Source organism: Panthera tigris, chromosome A2 (genome assembly GCF_018350195.1).
Source record: "Panthera tigris isolate Pti1 chromosome A2, P.tigris_Pti1_mat1.1, whole genome shotgun sequence".
Classification (NCBI taxonomy): Eukaryota; Metazoa; Chordata; class Mammalia; order Carnivora; family Felidae; genus Panthera; species Panthera tigris.
The window spans coordinates 109,826,995-109,836,238 of NC_056661.1; the positions used below are offsets into that span (position 1 = coordinate 109,826,995).

Sequence of the window (9,244 nt, forward strand, 5' to 3'; positions counted from 1 at the left end):
TGGATGACTTTCTTTGGACTTCCTCTTTTGTGTAATTCTTTTTATGTATAAGAGCACATCTCTTGGCAAGGTCCCATTATAAAAGAGAAAAGAAAGGTGGGGATGTGGTGGGGGGGGGTAAATATTCCCAGAGAGACTCCTTGAATTTCAGCCCTTTCAGTTACATGATTATTCTTGTGGTTACAGGAGATGAAAGGATAATGAGGACTTGGTTTCCTGAGTCATAAAAAATAATTTGGATATACACAGGGCCATTTACGTGAATAAATAGATGCCTTATAAAAATTCTTTTTGGGGAGGTACACTAAAATTATTTTAGTGTCCAAGTTCTGTGACCTCAGAGTAAGTTCAAGTGTAGGGAGAAGCATGGCAGGCACTTGATAATAAATTTAGTCCAAGTGTTTAATTTATGTACTTCTTCATTCAAAAAAATGATTTGGGACATCTTATAAGAATATATTTGACTTAATAATGAGAAAAAGCACAGAGAAGTAAAGATTCACTATCAGGAAAATATAAATAAGTGGGGAGTCTTAACCACAAAAAAGAAAGTAAATATATTTATATTTATTATTCATATTATGTCTCTTATTACATATACACATGCACTCGTCTTTTATATATTAAGTCTTTACATTTGTGTTTTAAAAACAGTTTTTAGTAGTACCATTTAGCTTTGTAGTATTTTTAAGTGATTCCCTTTAAAAGAATTGATTTACCTGTGGGTGATTTCAAATCAACCTGTTCAGTACCTAATTTAAGAGTAGATGGATTAAAAAAGTTGGGGAGAGAACAGCAGCCATAATAAACAAGATGTATAAAAGTTACTGAATTCTCCACTTGAGAGAGAGTTTCAAATATTTCTTAATAGTTATCCAGATCACAACCTTTCACATTTTCTATCTTAATATCTATGTCCCTTTTCTACCTTACCATCACCTGTAGCCAAAACAAAAGAAAACAAAACAAAAACCAACCAAACAAACAAAAAACAAAAAATAACTCCCCTAATCTGAAGTCATTTTTGTGTGGGGCCTAAACATTTGTATCCAAAATATCCTAGCACATCCATTCTAAATTGTCATGAAGTCATCATTGATAACATAGAATATGGAAAGAAAATTAAGAGAAAAGTTTCATCTAGTTGTCAATGATAAAGGAAAGAGGTTGAATAATAAAATAGCATGAGTTAATAAAAAAACAACGAAAGACTAGAATTTACCATGAAAATTATGTAGTGTGTAAATCCTGAGTAACAGTTTTGAAATATTGAGTCTGAAAATCAGACCTGCAATTTCTGCATTTGTTTTTTATTATATACAACTTAATTGCCTGTTAGTTAAGTCCTAATCCATCAAATAAACAAAAATAATTATCAACCTACCTTAGCTGTTTTCCCTTTCCCTTAAATCTTATTTTCCTTATTTATTATGTCATTATTTCCAAACTCCATTAGTCCCTTATACCGCTCTAGGTATGGATATTTTAATGGGAAGAGACAGGTAGTAACTTTTTGGTTTTGTGATCTTTTATATTCTGATTCAATAAAACTTTATTGATAACCTACTTATGTAATAGGCACTATGTGAAGAGCTTTTTCATATCTTATCATACATTACTTCTCATAATAACTTCATGAGATAAGTACTTTATGGTCCTAATTTAATATAGGTGAAGACTTATTTTAGGGAGAGACTAGCCCAAGGTCACATTGCTAATAAGAGCTGCATTTTGGCTCAAACCCATCTTTGACCTTGAAACCAATGTTCTTTCCATAGCCCTATCTCTTGCTAAGTACTCCTGACTTTTACTTAAGATACCCTGTACTCTCTGTTATTAATCATGTTTGTGTAAAATGTAGTCATCTCTTAAGTAGATACAGTAAGGCTGCTATTGTTATCTGGGCCAAATTGAGGAATTGAATCATGGAGATGGAGCTCTGTTGACTATACAGTGGTCACAAGAGTTAGTTCAAATTTCCATTGGTTCAAATCAGAAAGAGGGACAGTTTTTTAAGGGAAAAGGAGTATGTAGTGGGTTTTTTGCTTGTTTGTTTTTTTTGACACTGATGTTAGTTTTCTTTTTGCCTACTAAGGACAACTGCAAACACTATGTACTGTAAACATTGTATCTGATATAATGAGGAAATTGTGAGTTGCATAGTAGGAATTCTTTCAAACTTGACATTTATTGAGCACCTCATAAAATCCAGATATTCTACTATGTTCATTGCTCCATCCTTGAATAAGACGTAGATCTGACTCTCCAGGAACCTACGGTCTAGTGAGACTTTCAATTTGTAATAAAGTAGCTATTTTTCAAACAATTCAAATCTAGTAAATTTCTTACTAGAATCATCACCTCTGGGAGTGCCTGGGTGGCTCAGTCAGTTGAGCATCTGACTCTTGATTTCAGCTTAGGTCATGATCCCAGGGTCATGAGATCAAGCCCCACATCGGGCTCTTTGCTGAACAGGGAGTCTGCTTAAGATCTCTCTCTGTCTCCCTCTGTCCCTCTCCTCTGCTTGAATGGCTCTCGCTCTCTTGCATTTATCACTTATCTAATAAAGAATGTAAGTTCTGGTTAAGAGAGTTTCTTATTTCAGGCAATGTAAGGTAAATCAGTTTGTACCATGATTTTAAACCTTTTTCAAATATAACCCGCATTTTAGCTTTAGAATTAAAGGATGTTGAAAAGAGTTCAATATAATGTAGTTGAGTCACTTAGAAGGCCTATTTTAAACCAGTCACTTCCTTTTCTTTCTTTGTGCCCTATGAGACACGGACTTGCAGAATCAGGAAAGCATTGTTTTTGTTTTTTGGGATTTGCTATATTATGTGGAACCAAAACCAAGTTAATATGAGTAGTGCTTTTAAGCTCAAGGTAGTAAGTGACATTGAAATTTTCTTTTTCCCTTCTAAATTTGGGCCTGAAGGAGTCATGTTATAAATTGACAATTTTTATTTATTCATAATGAAATGATCCTTTTTATTTATAGCCAAGTTCATCATTTTAACACTTAATCCTCCATGACAGTCTGGAGGAGGGGAAACTTGGCAACCCTTTATTATTATCTGTTTTTACCATCAGAAAGTATTTATTTGTAACGAGAGCATGGCAATGACGTAAAGGATAGGAATGAAATACTCCCTGACATTTTTATACAGGGCGGCCTTTCCTTTGGAGTCATGACGGTAAATATGACCATAATTACTTAAAATACAGGCAGAGTCCCCTGTAAAATACAAAAGCATGTAACTATAGGTGTGGAAGGAGAACATCTAATGATAAAAGGAGATGTCGGCCTTGGATTAGTGTTTCAGAAACCCCATCAGTAACCATCTACACAACATTTCATGGACATTTTAACATTTATTTATTTTTGAGACAGAGAGAGACAGAGCATGAACAGGGGAGGGTCAGAGAGAGGGAGACACAGAATCCGAAACAGGCTCCAGGCTCTGAGCCGTCAGCACAGAGCCCGACGCGGGGCTTGAACTCACTGACTGCGAGATCATGACCTGAGCCGAAGTCGGCCGTCCCAACCGACTGAGCCACCCAGGCGCCCTTCATGGACATTTTAAAGCAACTTACAAGCTCTTCCCATGTTTCACCACCTTTGTGACTGTAAAAATCCACCCACCAGAGAAGCCCACTAACTCACACTGCCAATATTATAAATCTAAGATATTTAAAATGTTGATTTTCAGGCCCTGATAGTGTATCTTGAATACAAATATAGTACTTAGTGGATGAGTTTCTTATATTTGTTTTGCGCCTGACAGTGCTGTCAGATCTTGAGGGAAGCCCAGTGTCAAGGGCATATGAAATGATTTGACTTTTGCCCCTGCATGTGCGAATGACGAGCTTTGGTGAAAGTGTTGGTATCCTCATGATTTCCTTCTGACACAGTCATAGTATATATGGCTATTAATTGACTTGGTCTCTGTGACATACAGATGTCTGCTGGAATCTACTGATGACAAACAGAAAGAAAGACCTACTTGATAATGGGTATTTTAAACCTGTGCCTGAAAGAATGAGTTTTGTGGTCATGTGTTCAGCAAGTGCTTTTGAGTGCAGGTTATTGTGCTAAGCTCTGAGGATGAAAACTGTGCAGTGAAGACCTGGCCCCTATAATGATAGACATTGAAGTCCATTTGGAAGGACATAAATAAACAATATGTAAAGCAATATAAAGAAGTGAATTGTTGAAATGCATTATTAGCCCTGTCAGTAGTGAGCTCAGGTTGTGGGGTCAGAAGAAATAGGTGTGAATCCTGGTTGCCTTATTCACTGTCTTTTTTACTCTGAGCATGTTACTTAGCCTCTCCAAACTTTTGTTTCCTCATTTGTACAATGGGATGATAATTGTACCATCCTGCTAGGCTGGATCAGGCAACGCAGTTGAGTTTCTTGTTGAGAATCTTCTTTTGGTTATTTCATAAGACAGAGGAAGTGTCTTTTCTGTGTCCCTCTCTTGGAACATCCAGAGAAGAGCGCATTCTCAAAATAAGGTGTCAGCCTATCATATTCAAGTTGTAGTCCATCCTGCATAGCTGAAGACCAAACCACAGTTTTACATAAACCTTTTCCTTATTGAAGGTAATTGTTCATTTATTAATGCAAATGCCTTGTGCCTTGGGTGTGTGAGCCCTAAAAATATACTTCCAGGGATAAAAATAGATCTCTTGGAGTTCTGAGATGCTGCTTAATCAGAACCAGCTGCAAGCTGTCTAGAAAATGCAAGTTATATGAGCCAGATGGCTTTTGCCCTTTTTGCTTTAGACAGCATGTAATTTGGATAACTACAGCTACAGTAATACATTTTGCCAGTCACACTGTTTGATAAACATATTTGTTGAGAACAGCCACTTCCAATTAGAGACCCAGTAAAATGTTAATTTATTTTAATAATTTTTCCCTCTGGGGTAAGACGAGGAATACTTTTAACAGAAATGCCTGTTCACAGGAGAGAGTACTGTTGAAGGTTTCTTGTATGCCAGTGGTTAATTTTTAGGTTTGGCATTTAAATAATGATGAGGAGTATTCATGACCTACCCTTCCAGTTTTTTTCTTAAAATTTAGTGTATATGTGAGGAACCATGATTTTCTATATTTAATAACTATATTTGTTTTACCTGTGGAAAGATGATTTGGCTAGTTTTAACTTTCTTTGATACGAAGCTAATTACTATAAACTCTGATAATAGTTATTGAATTATTGTTTGTACCCACAAACCATCATTAATGTGGTATTTCTGGGATTTTGTGTTTATGACTGTGATCTATTAAGAAGGAATTTTCTCTAGTAATTGATATAACCATGAGTGATTTCCACTGACTGAAGATAACTGTAAACCTCGTCACTAATATTAGCTAAATTCTAATTTTGTCTAGTTCTTGTTCAGCTTTGATAAAACCACAAAGCTAAATGTTTGGGCTATTCACACTCTAAGACATAAGCTCAGATACAGCCTGCTTTTAAGAGATGTGAAATTATCAGTTCCATTTTTCACTAGTGGCACCACTTCTTGAAAAAGCATTATGAAGCCTTGATCATCCATTACATGTGATGAAGTATTCTCTATGTCTTGAGACATCTACCAGGCAGCAAATAATAGATTGCTGAGCACCTCTGAAGGATCTCTAGTGTTATAATTTTTCTGTAGTTGCAAGCCTTCCAGCCTTGTGAGTTTAGCAGTCCCCCAGTGGTCTTTCTTCCTTACCCAGTTTAAAAAGGAGAGGGTATTTCATCTATAGGATTAGTGATGTTAGAACATAAATTTCACTATAATAGTAGCTTCAGGTTTATTTACTGTTACTGTAGTACCAGGAACTCTGCTAATCACTTTATACATTACTGCATCTAAGTCTCCCAATAACATAGCATTACAGGGTGTATATTTTTATCCTGTTTTACAGATAAGGAAGCAATGGCTTTGGAGTATAATTATTCAACATCATACCGAAAGTGTCAGAGTCAGAATTTGAAGCTACTGTTGTTTTAATGGTTTCTCTGACTCATGCTCTTTAATTCCACCCATTAAGCTATGAAAAGTGGCATTTGACTTAGCCATAGCTGTTTTCTCAGAGATAAACAGATGCCTCTGTCCATTCTTGTATAGCAGTGATCTTCTTAGAATTTATTTTAAGCTCAGATTAATATGTGAAAAGGTCTAATCTCTCTCACTCCACTTCATTAGATATATTGTAACTAAGGTACTTTAAACCTAAAAGTCATATCACTGGGGAAAATCTCATTTTGGTGCTTTTCCAATATGTAGTTAAGAATTATATTGATACGCAGTGCTTTGAGAAACTGGTAAACACTTGTGTGATATGAAACGGCATAGGAAGCAAGTGTTTACCAAATTTACCAAAGTGATATCCTACTTTTATGTCTTTAACAAACTAATAAGATAAAGAAATTCAATAATGAGTAGAGCAGTTCATAACTGTATGTTGTGTCCCAGGCAGCAGGAGATAAAGCAAAGCGTTATTTATAAAGACATCTTAGTTGAAGTACTGTCCACTGAAAACAAACTGAGGATCATGGAAGTATTTTATTATACTGTTATAATTATTTACATATGGAACCATAAAATACTTTCTTGAAAGATAATATAAAATGATAGAAAAGCTTGTACTTAAGTACTATGGTTTAATAATGGACTTACGCTATCTATTAGCAAATAGTTGATATTATTTGTTGTTTCCTGGAAATGAAAGGGGGATATGGGTCAAAAAATATTACTTTTTAGTAAATTCATTATTTCTTTTCTCATTTAAAATAGTATATTTAAATAATTATTAACCTGTTTTTCATATCTCACACAGTACACTCAATTAACATATAGATTCAAATGTGAAATCTGATAGTGCTTGACCCACTTGAAGAAAACGTTTAATGTCATTAGATGGGAGACATAAATGGCCTAGAGAGAGTTTCAGTCCTTTCTTTACATGGAGAGATATAACTTGGAATGACCCAACAAGGCTGCTTTAGTCCATATGTATCAGTTTTCCATTAACATGTGAGGTGGTGCTATGGAAAGGAAAAGGATGCATGAAAAATGATCTCTTCCAAATTTATCTGTGTTTATCCTAAGTGGGTAAATTGTTCCTTTTTCACTGTATGAGGGTTTAGTAGGTTAGTAAGTAGTCTGGTTTGTTTAAATGATTTAATAAGGAAGTATTGAGCATCTAAAGAAATGACTTTATCCTTGTCCTCAAATAGCTTTTGGCATTTGGCACCAAAAGGGTACAATGTTATGTGACTTAAAATGTGGTCCCAGAACAATGTGATTCTTGGAGGTTAGTGACTCCAATGAAGGTAAGATAGATGAAGGGAGATCTTTTATTCTCTTTATCCCATAAGGGACTTTTTTTGCTTTTGTCTTCTTGAAGAGAAGATGAGTGTTTGGCTGAAAATGTATGTTATCGACCCTTGGGCTCCATTGGCATATTTCAAGCTGTTATTGTCAATCGTATAAATACATGTTTAGACAACTTCTGAAACACGTCTTGTTCCTTGAAAATAGAGAAGTCACTCATCTTGGTGTATCAATTCTATAAGATGGCTCTCTAGAATTGTGTCATTTCTTCATTGTGGCTTCTCTTATCTTGTACCTCTTCAGAAGGCCTTTTTTTTTTCCTCCCTATCTTTTTGCATTAGATAAACATAATTTTATTTCCAGGTGTGTAACAGTATGAGATATAGGGATGTATGTATGCATGTGTATAGGTGTGAGAGAGAGACAGGGAGAGAAAGAGAGAGAGCAAGAGGAAAGAATGGGAAGAGGGAAAGAGAGAAGCAAAAGAGAGGAAAGTGATGGAATGATTGAGTGATTGGTTGGTTGTATGTGACTGTGGCTTTTCCTGAAAATTTTCCGGCTGTTGTTGGCGTACTGAAAAGTTCATCCGAATCTCATAATTTCTTACGGTTTTCAGTTAAATCTTGTAAAAAGATAAGCAACAATATTATATACGCATATAAGTTGCCTTTCCAATATTTATAAATCTTAATTCTTTTTTTATTGCATTGGTAAGAATGTCAGGCTTTCATTCTCATGTTAGTGATGGGTGTCATATATACATCTGACTTTATTGAAAACAACTCTGTTTAATGCTTAATAGGGTGATAACTATACATTAAACTATCCTGGTTTACTAACCCATGAACATGTATCCAGATAGTTACATTTTTTTGAGGGAGTGTTCTGTTTTAATTGCTTTTGACTTATTGATGTCATAAATTTATTAATAGCTTTCCCAATATTAAATCATTCTGGATTTCCTGAAATAAACTAAACTGGACATGTTTTATCATGATTTTAATATGCTGCTGTGTTTGATGTATATTTCATCTAACATTTTTGCCTCCATGTTCATAAATAATACCTGTAGTTTTCTGTTTTGTCAGCTCTTTTTCAAGTTTCAGGGTTAAGTGTTAGTAGGCTTGTCATTTATGATTGAACAACCTGCACGTCATCACCTATCCTATCATTCTTTGCCTAGCTACAGTACTTTTGCAGATGAAGGTAGTATGGTATCTTGAGAAAGGGACCTTTTTAAAACACACAGGCTACCATATCACCTAGCAGAAAGGTGAGGGTTACTTGAACATCCTACAACAGATTAAAAAATATGTATATCCCCGTATTTTTCTATGCCTTCACTGTTTAAAGAAGTAACATATTAAAATCATCATGGCCTGGAAACTTTATTTGGCAATAGTTGTTTACTTCAATTTTTTCTAGAATTGTTGGTCTGTTTTGACATATATTCTACTTTAAAAAATTTTTAGCAACAGACTGTATATAGGAATCTATATAATTTTTTAAATCTTTTCTGAAGTAGTGATTTTTACCTCTCATTTTATTTTTGGGTCTTTCTTTTGAGAGCAAAGATTAGCTCTTTCTGCTTTCTCTCTCCAAATCCCTTTACTTACTAGAATTGTACATATTTTACTATTTTTAAGAAATAATTGTTTATATCTTTAGTGTTACTTTTCTCTTGCTTTCCTTAGGTATAGTTTACTCTCCTCTTAAAAAATTATTTGCATATTTGTATTGAATATTTAGTTAATTTATTTTTGTTCTTTATTTGCAAAGGGCCTTTCAAGGTAAGTTTTAGGCTTTCTAACTTAACGGTAACTGGAGCATTCCATTTGTAGGACCTCTCTGCTGCTGGATTAGTGCAGGTATGTTACCTGTGTGAGGATCCTTTGGAAATATTTAGC

The 9,244-nt window shown here is 34.7% G+C and overlaps 1 protein-coding gene across 3 annotated transcripts in view; it reads left to right on the top strand.

Moving 5' to 3' along the window:
- The window catches only part of HDAC9 (histone deacetylase 9), a 955,850-nt gene that overhangs the window by 144,114 nt on the left and 802,492 nt on the right, over positions 1–9,244 (top strand). The window lies entirely within an intron of this gene.